Source organism: Paramormyrops kingsleyae, chromosome 6 (assembly GCF_048594095.1).
Source record: "Paramormyrops kingsleyae isolate MSU_618 chromosome 6, PKINGS_0.4, whole genome shotgun sequence".
Lineage (NCBI taxonomy): Eukaryota > Metazoa > Chordata > Actinopteri > Osteoglossiformes > Mormyridae > Paramormyrops > Paramormyrops kingsleyae.
The window spans coordinates 32045976-32060671 of NC_132802.1; the positions used below are offsets into that span (position 1 = coordinate 32045976).

General features: G+C 44.8%; 1 protein-coding gene across 6 annotated transcripts in view; it reads right to left on the reverse strand.

Moving 5' to 3' along the window:
• plxnb3 (plexin B3) overlaps positions 1 to 14696 on the reverse strand; it is a 45213-nt gene that overhangs the window by 24427 nt on the left and 6090 nt on the right. For 2 of the 6 annotated variants that reach the window (XM_023835850.2, XM_023835847.2), the window contains exon 1: positions 6037 to 6237. The exons of the other annotated variants lie outside the window; for them this stretch is intronic. The gene's annotated coding sequence lies outside the window, so the exon portion shown is untranslated. Of the gene's footprint in view, positions 1 to 6036; positions 6238 to 14696 lie in introns of those variants that run through there. 6 annotated transcript variants of the gene reach the window in all.

A 14696-nucleotide genomic window follows, 5' to 3' on the forward strand; every position in this document is an offset into this window, starting at 1 on the left:
GCGGAGGACAGAAGAGCAGATTAGAAGTTGCAAGATACAGGACCGTCCCGAAAATGCGAATGCGGCTGTGAATTCCAGTTGGAACTGGGGGAAAAGCCTACAGGAAGCAGAATTGGAATTGAAATAGAATTTCAGGAAGCTGAACTGGACTTAATAAAATTCTATGCGATTCTATGTTTTGTGAGGATCTCAAATTACTTGAAAAAATGTAGTGATATACATTTATTGGCTCCATGTGTGGAGTTTGCATGTTCTCCCCGTACCAAATCAATACTGCGAAAAACATCATATTTATCATTTAAATATTATATTGCTTTGAAATAAACAAGCCAATTTATGACTTAAACCAACAGTACCTGCCTATTACACAAACTCCATTCAATCTGTAGATTCTTATATTAATAAGGCCTCAGCTGTTAAAAAACCTCATCGATAATACACCAGTGTTAGGTTTATACATGTGATCTATAAACCCCTTATATACATCAAAGTGAGTGACAAACGTAGTTCCCCGGGTCAGATGCTGTTGGTACACCACTGCAGTGCTGTTGGTATACCATTGCAGTTTTGCATACTGGCTGTCAGGTCTGCCTGTTAACCCTGTCCCATCGGTTTAAAGCCAAAATGACGCCATGTCTTACTGATAAACACAGCAGCCGAAGTAAGTGGTTCTGCAGTTTCCATCTTCTATCTACGTAGTACGTCTGAGTAGGAGACTTGTGAAATGAGCGCGACCTGATGTCTCCCCACATAGATTCGGCACGAGCGCCGCATGATGTAATTTCTTAGACTGTTTTTGATGTGTGATGCACAGCAGAGATGCAGGGCCCACTTTCATCAAATATCAAAATATGATATTTTAAGTTTTTGGTATTGCAATATAATACCGATACTGGGATATTGGTTATGGCTGTTTCTCCAGTGCAGGAGAGAATCACATGTCTCAGAGTGGCATAGCTCAGATAATTTGGCACCTCCTTTGATGCTGGTAACCATGTTGCTGCGGATGCAACTTGGGAATCTGTATATTCCAAAAGATTGCTGGTGGTATCTTTTTAGAAAAATACTTAATATTACATATTCAATAGTAAATCAACAACTTCTTGGAATTAATGGAATTCAGTTCCCCATTTTGTAATTCCAATTCAGTTAATTCTTTTTTCCTAAAAGCTGGAAGCAATTCCAATTTCAGTTCCAACTCCAGGAAGTGAATTGGAATTTATCATGCATTCCCAATTCCAATTCACCATGCGCCCACCTCTTCACTGTGAAGAAGATATACTCTGGGTTCCCAAAAGTGAGACAGATTTAAAGACGAAATGCCCCCAAAAGCCTTTACAATCAAGTCAAATCAACAACAGAAATGAAGAAAAGAAATTACTGTTGTCAACAGCCACCTAAAACATTAAGCCACACAGCTTAAAGTACATTTTAATTAAAAGCAATCGGCGAACAAATGGGGCATAACAAGCCAGCGGCAGTTCAGTTCAGAGGCTTGCAGATACCACATTAATTCAGGAAAAAGGTGAAAATAAAACCACTTGCTATATTTTTCCCTTTTGGATTTTATTTAAGTACAAGAAGGGGAGCGGGTGGGGGGGGGGCATTCGTTTGGTCTTCCAGTGAAAATTCAGTGCGATTTTCACAGAGCACGTGCGATTGTCAAGTAACATTCTAAAGTTGGATATTGTTTTATTTTTTGAAAAGAAAAAAGGCCTCTGAAGACAGATGAGAAACTGGGAGATACAATTTTAATAATTCATCTGCCTATTCAGGCAGGAACGTCTTCGGAGGGTGGGAGGGGCGTCCCCGCCTCGCCTGATCGGTATGCATGTCTGCGGCCCGCTGCTTTACTTCTCGCCTACAAAGGCCGCAGTCATCACCTTCAGAAAAGGACACACCCGCTGATGACAACAGCGCCACCCACAGGCCCCTGGCAGCCGATAGCCTTTAGTGACTCGGAGCGTGTGGCACGGTGTCACACACACGTTGGGAGTGGCCTGGCGCCGTGGGGCAGGGCTGTCGGGTGGCGCCGTGTGCCTTGTTCTGGTCGCAGCCCAGCTCCGGGAGCGCTAGCCGGCTAAACGCCAACTTTATTTTCGGATGTGCAGCATCAGCAAGCCCTTAATTGACAGTAACATTCCTGGGGCAAGAATTAGCATTGACAGATTGTAAAAAAAAAGAAAAAAAAGAAAAAAAAGAAAATCACAACAAGGCCGTCCCATTGCCTTCAGTCAGGAGGTGCTGCCAAGAATCAGACCAATTAACTGCTTATTATGGCTCTACAGACGGTGTTATGTCCAAAATCCCACGGGCTGCACCTGTAAGAGCCGGGGGGGGGCTGGCTTCCCACTGCCAGCCTTCAAACGTGACCCCCCCCCCCAACCAGCCTGCTCCCTGCCACACATGTGACGTGTGTCAGATGGCCACCCCCTCCCCCCCACGCCCCCCCCACCCTTATTCTCCTGTCCCTGTCAGACACTCTTATGGGGCTCCTTAACCCACTTCACAGAACAGTGGAAAATTCATCCACTAACCTCCCCCCCCCCCCCCCCCATAAATCCCCTTCATTACCACGGCATACACAAACTGACAGTCATACAGCCACACACACACACACACACACACACACAGTACAGAAGCCCGCACAGTGCCAGCAACTCACCGGAAAAAACAGGAGACAAAACAGCCAATATCAGCCCACCACGCTAACGAGAGCTTTGGCGTGCAGGTAGACAGAGAGCCAGCCGGCCGCACCCACGCCGCCTCATAACCACACACGCCCCCCCACCCCCACATGCCAAAACTCCCGGCAGGCAGTTTACAATACAGGCACTTTATTTCACGCCAGGAGGGGTCTTTGTTCCGGCGAACTGGCCAAGGCGACAGCGGTAAGGGCCGCGCCCGGACGTGCGGAGCTGCACTAGCTTGACCACTCAGCTGTCCGCTGCTCCCCCAGGACCTTCTCTTTGTCTAGTGACAGGTCAGGGTGAGTCCCCACCCCCCAAAATCGAGGGCGGGCCGGCGTGCATGTGAGACCGCAGGCACCCCTGGCAGACATGGGACATGCTACATGAGGACAGCCTCATTCTGCCGGCAAACTACAGGAGAGAGACAAAGAGCGGTACGAGCGCGGCTGTCCCCGGGCGATGAGTGCCCCCCCGGAGACGGCAGCGGTTATTACAGCCTGCCTGCGTATTTGAGAGGAGCGAGAGAGCGCCTGCGATTTACAAGTCTCTTTGATGCCGGGCGGGAGTGCGTCGGTGTGCAAGCGAGCGCTCGTGTGTGTGCATGCGTGCGTGTGTGTGTGTGCCTGAGGTTTGCAGAGGTTTAATCACCACCTCCGCGTGCTTGGCAGGGAGACTCATTTCCATACCCAACCCAAAGGGGGGAGCAGGTGGGGAGATGCAGCAAAATAAGGAGAGAGGAGGGGAATGTGAGGATGGGGGGGGGGGTCCAAAAGACAGACAAAGCATGGAGGGGGGATGATCGAAACCGGGAAGTCAAAAAGAGGTAGTGAGCAAAAAAAAAAAAAAGTGCTGACAGGCAGCAGACACTGAATCTTGTACCATCAGGTCACATGTGATCAGAGCACGTTTCTTACTAATGTTTCCTCCACCCCCCCAATCCATTCAGAGAGGCCCCCACCTTCCTCTCTGCTGAGCGTGCAGTCTCCCGCTTCTCTTCTTCCTCATCTTTCCTTCATACCCTAAAACTAAATTCATGAATATTTAGTGTCCCCCCCCCCCCAAACGGAATTGGAAATTAAAGGTATTTGAGGAGTAAGCCAAGCTGTACGTAACGGTAACCAGCACACCACTTGTCCTGGAGGGAGAAGATGGTCATAATGCTGACAATTGTTTCAGGTGGGTCCCGCCTACCCAAGGGATCATCACTCACAACAGCACTTATTTTTATTTAAAGTTTGACTATCAGGTACTTCAAAGACACTCAGTACTTGTTTCCCTTATTATTTATATTACATATGCAGAGATGCCGTTACATTTTTAAAGAGTAATTGCATTTTCAAAGCAGTACAGGAATTTCCGGTTGAGACCCAAAAATTACGAAATAACTTCTGCTGTATCTTTTGTAGAAGATATATTTTAGTAAATCTGATATCTTGTCAGACTTGAAAGGTTTGGTGGGGGAAGCAACTAATTGATTTGCACAGAGAAGAGAGACTTTTAAAAATGATTGGATATAACCAAGCAAACTGTCTTATCGGGTTTACAGAGCAGAAGCACTGATGTGGTGCATGATAGGTGCAGATACGTCTGAAAATGACCCCCCCCCCCCCTGCCCGCTAGACACTGTGAAATTCACAGGAATTCATCTTCCTTGGAACTGTTTGGTTTACCCATTTGAAAAGCAAATAAACTGTCCAACAAGTGCAAGAACAGACATACTCAATCAAATAAGTAAGACAGAAGCATATAAAAAGCAGGACTCGCATAATTTTTAAGAGCATTTTTCCCCATCCGTCAGCCCGAACAGGGTGTCTCTGCAAGTCTGAAGTTGGTAATGATCAGTGGAGTTGAAAGCTCACTGACGCCTCGGAGATGTGTTTCGTACAAGATGAAATCCTCTTTGAAGGAAAGAAAAATGCAAAATTGAAAGAAAAATAAAATCCCAGATTAAAACAGGGACTCGCTGGAGGGTTTGGGTGTTGAGGACAACAAAGCAGACATCAGCGTGAACAGCAAATTACACGTCCACATGCCAACCACACGGTGACTAACTACCACCCCTGGGAGAGGAACGGGGGGTGGGGGTGAGGAAAGGGACGGAGGAGAGACAATGGAACACAGGAGTGAGACGGATGCAATTGGGGGGGGGGGGGGGGGGCACATTCCTGTCTGTTAGGTCTTGCCTCCATACGCAGGTTTGAGGGACAGAGGTACAGAGGTGACACCAACTCCGCCTCCTCACATCATTCTAAATGGAGGGGCCGGCCATGTGGCAGAGCATGGAGGGAACATGGCAGGATTTACATTTACAGTGGGTCCAGTAATGCTAAACTGGCCACAAGCTATAGTGGACAAGCACATGCATGTCATACATCCGGCATTCCGATTCATCCTGAGATATAGAGGGAAAATAAATAAATAAATAAATCAGGTCTTCAAGGTTTCCTGCTTACACTTTGGCTTATCACTGAAAAAGAATGTTTACTAGCCATCTATGAAATTTACATCAGGGGAAAAAAAAAACATTCAGGAAAAATAATTAACAGGAATTATACAAGGAAGCCGATGAAGTAAGTGCAATACTTCATGAGGAAAATATACGTCTTTAAAACAAGGACTTAATAAATAAGGAAAGTTAAAATTGTAAAGAAATATTTGACACTAAAGAATTTTAACATATTTTGATTCAAATCACCATGTCTTTCTTGAAGACAGATCAATACGGAAATCAGATAATAGGTGCAATTTTGTTTTGGTTTTTGTTCAAGTCAGTCTTAACGCAGAAAAGGCACGCTGCCCCCCCCCCCCCCGCCCAGAAAAAAAAAAAAAACCTGGCAAGCGGGTCTGTCCTCCACGCAGCCCGGTGATATTTGGGAAGCAGAGCGCGCTTCACAAAGCGCCTTCAGACGGAGGCCAGGTGGGAGGTGCGCACGTGTCATTATACTCACGAGTCGCAAACATAATAGGAGCGACAGCACAACAGCACAGCACGATCGGTGTCAGTGCAGCGTTAACTGTGCACGACACAATGAGAGATTACACGAGAAATGATGACTAAAGCACACTTTTACAACAAGTCTCCAATAAACGTCGCACATACAGTCAATCGACTTCCATGCGTTATTACCTGGAAATATTCTATTTCTTTATCATTGATCATTACACTGAACAACTACAAGGCGTAAACAAATTCCAAATTAAATAGACCATTTAAGAAACTATTACACGCTTCGGCATTTTATTAGTTACTGTCAGTATTATCATCCAGTTCATTATAAACACACGCATGTATAATGCAAACAACCGTCTTTTTAAAAGTTAACATTAATTTACAAGAAGCACTTACTTCACTCAGAAAATCCGCATTTCACTCCGATGTTAACGAGACCGGATGTCTAAAAAACCAGCCGCAGAAATAAAAAGTAAAAAAGAAAGAAAAAAATCAACAGCCAGTCTTACCATACACACTCTATAAATCCCATTATGTGGCTGTTACATTGTTCGGAAGCAGCCGAGATTAGGGCGAACAGGGGGAGGAAAAGAAAACGGCCTTGTGGGAATAGGCGGAGTCTGTCACACAACACACGCGTGTTCGCTATGAGGCGCGCTCCCGAGGCGGAGTCACGTTACTTAATATTTAATTACGGCGATATAAGCACCGCCCTACAGGAGCGCCGCCGCGTATTAATTATGAGATGCCCGCCCCAGTTGGGTGTTGATTCCCGCCCCGCTCCTCCTCTTTAACCACACCACGCCTCTTACGCCGCAGCTGGAGCGAACAGATGGGAATTGGCAACCGCCTGCCGTTGTTAAATCCGGGTTAGACACGGATACTGTTGAGGTTTAACAAAGCATTAATAAAGTAAACAGCGCTTTCGGTGATCGCTGCCGCTGCGCTCCGGTGGAAAACTTGGTTGTTACTTGGTTGTGGATTTTTTTTTTGTTAAAACCAAAAATATATAACAGCATTACCACTAACCGGGGATTAGTTTAAGTTTTCATAATAAATACTGTCGGTACTACTCCACGAGAAGGCGGAGTGACGCATCCCATTGCGCTACGCTGGATGCGGAGGTAGAGCGGCTTGGTGATGAACAAGCATGCGGGGACTCCTGTGCGCTCAGCTGGGACCGTTTGCCCAGCACAGTGCACACCCCTACAAGAGCCCCTCATAAAATATTAATCCTGCACATAAAGGACTCACCCCAGGACAGCAGGGTGTAGGGAAGGCCATTACAGTCCATAGGGGCCACAGAGCTGTCATAGGGTGTGGAGGACAGGTCAAGGGCTAAAGGTTTGATGACAAAGAGGAAAAAAGAAATGCAGGGAAAAGCCAGACAGATGCAGGGATAAATTAGGAAGACAGAGGCCTATAAATGCTGTGAAAATTAAACCTAATAAAAATGATGGTTAGCATATTTTGTTAAAATGCATTTTTAACCAAAAGCTCACATCAGTTAAGAGAATACGCAGCCCCTAGTGCCATGCAGACTGTAGTGTACATCTGTACATGCCGTCTGTGTTTGCACTGTGTCTGACGGTGACAGGGCTCTCACCAGAACAATGAGAGCCTGTCAGGGAAGAAGCAGCCCGCAGCCCTGCAAACACACAGGGGCACACGGGACGCACACACTGGAGCAAAGTGACACGCAGGCACCCGCAAAGCACAGATCGAGTCTCCTCACATGCCTGCAAACAGCGACCTGTGTCTCCAAATCAGCATTTGATGGTCGGATCCAACGATGTGCCGCTGTACTGCGACGAAGTGGTGGGAGAGAGAATCAAAACCAGGAGACGTGGAAAACCCTGGTCCGGCTGCGTATGTTAGTGCCATTGGCGTTTCCATCAAACCAGCAGCCTTCACCATCAAACAAGAGCGCCCCCCAGAGGCCTTCAACATGGCCCTATTCAAGAACATTCACTGCAGGTCACTCAATTCCGTCCGAAACTCGATTAAGGATCCACAAAACCCAATTATCGCACGCAGAGATCCACTCCCCAGACTTACACACTCAGTAATTTTATACACAATTCACAATGGATCAATAGTCTATATTTACCAGTGTATACACACAACTTTCTCCTCGATCACAACATGAATCTAAAAAATCTGAAGAATCATAATGTGATGTTTGCAGTACTTCCCTTTAAAAATACACACAAGGCTGAATAAAGGCTTCGAGCTTTTCAAAGAAGATTGTTGGGGGAACCCCCACAGGCTCACAAACGTCCCCGTCTCTTGCTGCAGAAAGGGACAATTTTAATAAGAGCAAGCTCCGCACCGGAACATCCCCCAGAATCTCCAGTCTGAGGCACAAAAAGATTTTACATGGTGGAACGATCGATTCTCAATGCGTTTCATCTATCCGGTCGTTCTGTTTGAAGTCAAACATTTGAACTAGATCCATTTTACTGCACATTCTCTAGATTTAGTGTAAAAAATGCACCAAGGGAGTTTTTAAGCCCTAGAGTTCAGAAATATTAATCTTTCTTCGTGTCTTACTTCCATTTCTGAATCCAGAAGATACATAAAGAAATAAATAATAACATGGCGTGTCCGTGAAGGGAAAGACGGGATATTCACATCACAGAAATAAAATGCTATGCTTACCTGGGCATACCAGGATCTGTGTGTAATGATAGGAAAATACAGATGTGATCAGTGTAAATAAACCAAATTTCTAACCAAAAATTACCTGTTCCTTAATATTCTTCTACAGCATTACAAACCAATTTAAAGCGTTTAAAATTTCTCATCTACAGACCAGGTCTTGGCCAAAATTTTATTAAACGCAATAACCAACTTCAAAAGACGGAATACATGACTTGGTTACTGATTAGTCCGTAAGACTTTTAAAAAAAGAAAAAAGAAAAAAAAAACATTGAAGGTCTGAAGCTGTTCTATTCAGCTCGCACACTAAACAACGGCACATAACCTTTCTATTGCCTTGTGCTGCCGCGAGATTAATAGCATTAGAAAGTGCGCTATAAAACACACATTAACCCCGTTTCCCCTGAATAATTTAAGTTTTATTCTTGGAAATGTTAAACCAAAGAGGAAGTTTCATCTTCAGACCTGCGTCTTCTCATTATCAGACTTTGAACTGTGAAAGACATTTTTCCAATAATTTCACAGTGAGTTAACTTGACGCTGGCCCATCTTGTGGTACAGGCATATTAAGAGACATATTAAGATGGCCACCCTAGGCAGGGACTACAGCCAGCATATTGTCGATCTTACAGACGCCTCATACAGCACGTTAAATTCCAACAAGTTTTGGGATTTTTTTTTACTACAAGAAACAATCGTCAATTCATTATATTCTGTAGGTCAGACGATGCATTTACTCAAAAAAACTCACTTTTTAACCCATTTAATACAGCTTAGTATTTCTTTCAGTCAGGGTTAAGCTGCAGAGAAGTGATTTGACAGTCTAATCTTCTGATTGGAAGAATTACTGCAGGGGTGGCCAATCTTGCCCGCAAAGGGCGGGTGTGTATGCAGGTTTTTGGGATAACCTGTAGGTCAGCTGTTCAAACCCAGGTGTGAGGACTCTTCAGCCAATTAGTAATCTAATTGGGGAGTTGCAGCGAAAACCCGCAAACACACCGGCCCTTTGCGGATAAGACTGCCCACCCCTGCATTACTGGTTTCACTTCCATTTCTACAGACTTCAGATAAAGCTTAAAATAAATTGCTTAATAGCTACTAAGAAAGGTTTTGTCTTGGTATTAAATAAGTTACTGCATTATCAAGTGTGATGTAACCTAAGAATCTTTATAAGTGAGATGTCACAAAGCACCTGACAGGAACCCTTCCAAGAATTAAAAATGACATAAAACCACTTGCCATCAAGCTACCTTTCAGCAGAAGAGACCTGCAGAGGCACAAGGACTAGAGCCGCTTGGATTTAGGAAGATGGGGAGGAAACACATGTTGACATATGGATGTGCATGCACGCATGTGCATGTGAGTGAGTGTGCGCGCGTGTGCATGTGAGTGAGTGTGCGCGCGTGTGCATGTGAGTGAGTGTGCGCGCATGTGCAAGAGCCAGCAGGCCAGCCTGAAAGACCACAATTATATCAGTCCGCGCGCATACCCGCTCAGGGCCGACAGGGCCAAGCGTGCGAGAGCACACCCGGGCCGCATTCCTCGGCTGCGCGAAGGAACTTTCCGTGGTGCCGCTTTTCTGACACAGTACAGTACAGTCATGTGGGCCGGTTAAAATGCGCGGACAGTCTGCCCATTACAATATCAAAGGACAGCCTGATAAAGATGGCCTGTGTGCCGAGCGGAAGTGGCACGACCCCCAGCGTCTCCAACGGCCCCCACTGCCTCCTCAATGGGGCCGCTGTTGTGCCAGCTGACCTCCGACCCCCCGCCACCGTGCGATTCCCTTTTACACGCATGGCCAAGCATGCGGCTGTCAGAAAGCAGCGCAGAATAATAATTCATGTCAAGTTTTAGAGTCGATTCGATCCGGTTCGTTTTCCACCAAAAACTGTACCATATAGAGCCTTGATATTGCACACCATAGATATGGTCATAGCACCCATCCATCCATCCATCCATCCATCGACCCTGTATACAGTCACAGGGAATACGAATGCTCAGAGTAATTACTGCAGTTCTGGGAAGTGTGATCACATTAATGCACTTGTCAAATTTTATCAAGTGCCACACAATAATGACAATAATCATAAAATCATCATCATTATTGTGTTATTAACATTTATTATTGTTGTTATTAAAAAAAAATCCATCTTAAGTCTGCATTATTAATTTTTTGCCCACAGCCTGTTTTAAAGATTAAATCCTCTGTACAGCTCTTTATATTTCCCAATAAGCTTCACATATGTTGGTTCCTTTCTTCATTTTAAAAACAGGAATTAAGGCATCCGGTGTCCCCATGACCCACATCTGCATGCTGACACCTGTCACCGGTCAAGCAGCCGGTAAAACTCCAAGCTGCCAAGTCAGCTTGTAAGGGTTTCAGTGCTCATCATGGGCTGCTTAAAGCACTCCCACTCTCCATACTGGCCAGAATCCATTCAGCCGTAATAACAGGCATTTGTGGGGAATGCAGATCATCTCTGCTAATTCCATCAACCCCCGTATCCCCAACAAACACAAACACATTCTGTACACCTTAACGTTAATAAATCACCGTATCAACTTCTGGGTTGTTTATACACTTTGAGAACACAATTGACAGAAGTTCTGTGAAATTATCATTACAGGCCTAATGAACAGAACCAACAGATATATTGTTACATTCACTGATGTGGCCACTGTGATTACAGTTGAAATTGAAAATTTCTCCATCTCTCTTACTATTCTCATCCACAGTTCAGCCTTTTACTGCTTAGACATTTGTGTCCCACCAGAATTATGTGCAAGTATGCGGCCTCCACTAAAGATTATTTAGGTAAATCACCAACAAAGAGAACTGAAAAAGGCATTGTCTACAATTTAACCAGTAAATGTAGATCCAATCATGCGTGAATTAGTCCGAAAAACAGAGCGCGCTCAGAATACGTGGCGGCTCTCTGTGGCTAATTGCCGCCACGGGCTTCGGCTGAGAATACCTGGTCCGTTTAAATCAATTTTCGTTTTTGTGTTTGTGAAAAATCACAGCGATAGTCTTCCGGCAGGAATCCACCATGTTTTGGAGTTACTAGTAAGGCAAAGTGCTTTATCTGACTTTCCATTGCCTAGTATACCATTGCAGAAGCAGCCCTACTACATTTCACATTTTAGTTGACTCATTGTGCAATTTACTAGAATGAATTATTACTGAATTTAATTTACACGCCAGCCTGACCAAGACAAGTGATTAAAAGATAAATGGAGCGATGGATGGATGGATGAGCTGAATTTAGACGGATCAATTATTTATTGCTGATTGTTTTACAATGTCATAAAAAAAATGGAGAAACAGATACTGCTTTATTATATAAATTTGTCACTCTACTCCATATGAAAATACAGTATTAGTACTGAGGTTTTTTAAGCTGAATTAGTATGGAGTAGTGCTGGGTGGTATACCGGTTCATACCGAAAACCGTTTTTTATTATTGTTATGATAGGAATTTTTTGTATACCGCAATACCGGTTTAAATAGCCTACACAACGTTCGGAAAGTGGTACAGCTGGAAACTGTTTAAGGGGTGACCTTTTTCACTGCTGCACCACTAAAAATGTACCACTGGTACACTGGAGTTGTTAAAAAAAATCGATTCTCAGATACTAATCAATATTAAAAATGAGTATCTGATTAGATACTCATTTTCACCATTAGTGATAACAACAGTGCAGATTTCACCTCATTCACCACACTTCACACAGCACCACTACAGTGCAGGCGCACGTGCGTGCATGGACACATACGCACACTCGCACAGCCCCCCCTTTCCTCTCAATAGCCGTTGAACACATTCGCGCTGGTTTAATACACAGACAAACCAAGTTGGCCGAACATTGCATATGCTGCAGTTGAAGGCACTTCGCAAGCTGCTTTAGTAAAAAAAAAAAAAAACGTAAAAGTGCCGTTTGGAAGTATTTTGCATGGAAACGCTAAGGATGTGGATAAGCCTCTATGCAAACAGTGCTACAAAGTTGTGGCGACAAAGTCAAGTACAGTAGCACGTCAAACCTGGCGAAGTATCTTAAAGACCGACATCCTGGTCATTATGAGAAATTTCGCGAGGTCAGTAAAGCTCGCATTCCAGCAACACCGAACTATTACACACTTATCAAAAATGTTAACTTGGCCAGCACACACCTTAACATTAGTTGTTTATCTATAAGCAGCCAACAAACACGTTAGCCGTATGTTATCATTAAGGTAGCGGATAGGCACAATGGCTAATAATAAAATGATAGTTAATGTGGGATCAATGCAAAAACGTAAAACAAAAATATGTCCTGTAAAATGTGGTAAACGCCCAGTCACACTTTAAAAAAATACCGTCGTATACTGTGAAACCGATACAACTTTGAAAAATACTGTGATATAAATTTTTGGTCATACCACCCAGCTCTAATCCTAAATTACCAATGTGATTCTGACAGTGAGTTACACAAATGACACATCCAGTTAACTGTGACTGATTCATTCAGGAGCCGAACCAAAGCAAAGGTTAAGCATGAACCCAAACCAGTAAACCCTGCAGCCCATGCAAACTCCCAAAACCCAGACATGGACACCAATTGATGCAAATATTTTTTTGCAGGAATGAAATAATGAATTTAAACATTACAGACCACATACCACTGTTCAAGCCTGTAATATTACAAAAAATATTGACACCTTTGAGGATATCCACTTAGCAAAAGAAAAGGCTTCTAAACTTGAGTGTTCAACTGGGTTTTACACACATGTCCGGCAAGGACATAAATTGCAGTGGGAGGAGGAAGAGAGGCGGGGAATCTGATGAAATGTCATCCCTCACCTAGGTGGCAGGACAGGTTTCACCACAACTGGGAGCCCACAACTTAATTGGGGGGGGGGCATATACTGTACACAGACACACTCCAGAAAGCAGCAGTGTTTACCTCGACAAAATGAACTGGAAGTGGGATCCTTAAAAGCAAAAAAAAATACTAAAAAAAGGGCCACGATAGTTGACTTTGATCACGGTGTCGAATACACCAAAGGGGAGAAAGTGGTCTTAATCAAATTTCATTTTGCACACTGCCCTGAACAATAGTGGTGCAGCAGAGCTCTTCATTGGGGAGACACGGTGCAAAGGCACAGCCAAACACACCCAGTTAAATGCGAGATAAGACGCCCGGCCAAAATAACAGTGAGCGCATTTAAATGCTAATACCACGGTCCCACCACTCCGCCGCTTCTCTGCCGGCTGCCCGAACGACCATTACAGACAGAAGATTATTTCTACCATCTATTTATACCGTCTATTTTTGGTCAAGGCACAGCTGTGCACGACACAACGGGACTAAGGGAGAAGAATCTGCACAATGCGGCGATGAGCGAGCCCACACTCCCCCCCCCAGCCCCCCCCCCGCATTGTGCCTGCGCTTGGGTGTCATTTTTCCTTGTGAATTCATATGATCAGTTAGCTAGCTAATGACCTAAAGCAGCATGGAAGTCATTTAAGAGTCTCTCACAAGGGACTTTCTACACATAAAATGAGATTCTGTTTTTTTCTTTGTTTCTTCCTTTGATATTAAAATCTATAAATAATTGACTTAACACCCGGAATCTGTACAGTAGGATTTACTCAAAAATATCTAAGTGGGAATGCCTTAATTGCACCATTAGTAAAGAGTGCCTGAAACGGCACCATCATCATCGTGGCTGGATGACACTCAGACACACCACAGATCTCACCGCTTTGTCTGTCTCCCCTCCACATTACCACAGTCAGGATGGTTGTGTAACAGCTTTGCACTAAAAACGTGCCCGTTAGTATGTCCCCTCGCTCATTCATGGTCACAGAACAAAAGACATTAGGATTGACTTTAATAATTGACCCCAAACAGACCTGGCTTCCAAAAACAGGCTTGCTTAACTACTAACCGGTTAAATGAGCGGAACGGCAGAGCGCGCGGCTCAGCGGCGGGGTGCGGAGAAGCGAAACAGATGCGTCTCGCTGTCTGACAGCTGCGTGGCAAAGGCACCAATTAAAGTGCCACCCCAGCCTGTGACACACATTATCACGCGCACGCTATAATCTGAAGCGCAAATCTGCACCGCTGAGGTGCACCCGGAGGAGCCGCCGGGGAGGCAAGTGGCGGAGAGGCACCAGGAGGGGGGGGGGGGGGGAGCTCAGAGGTACAGGCATGTTTGGTAGGCGGAACGTGAAGAGCAGGAGAACATGAGCACTCGCTCGCTGTCCACACATGGCACGCTGTCGCCGCGATGATCACCACAGCCTGTGTGCGCATGCACACACGTACACACGCACACACACACACACTCACGCCCGCGTCCGTGCACACACACACAGAGTTGTAAACACATGCGCTTTAAACAGTTT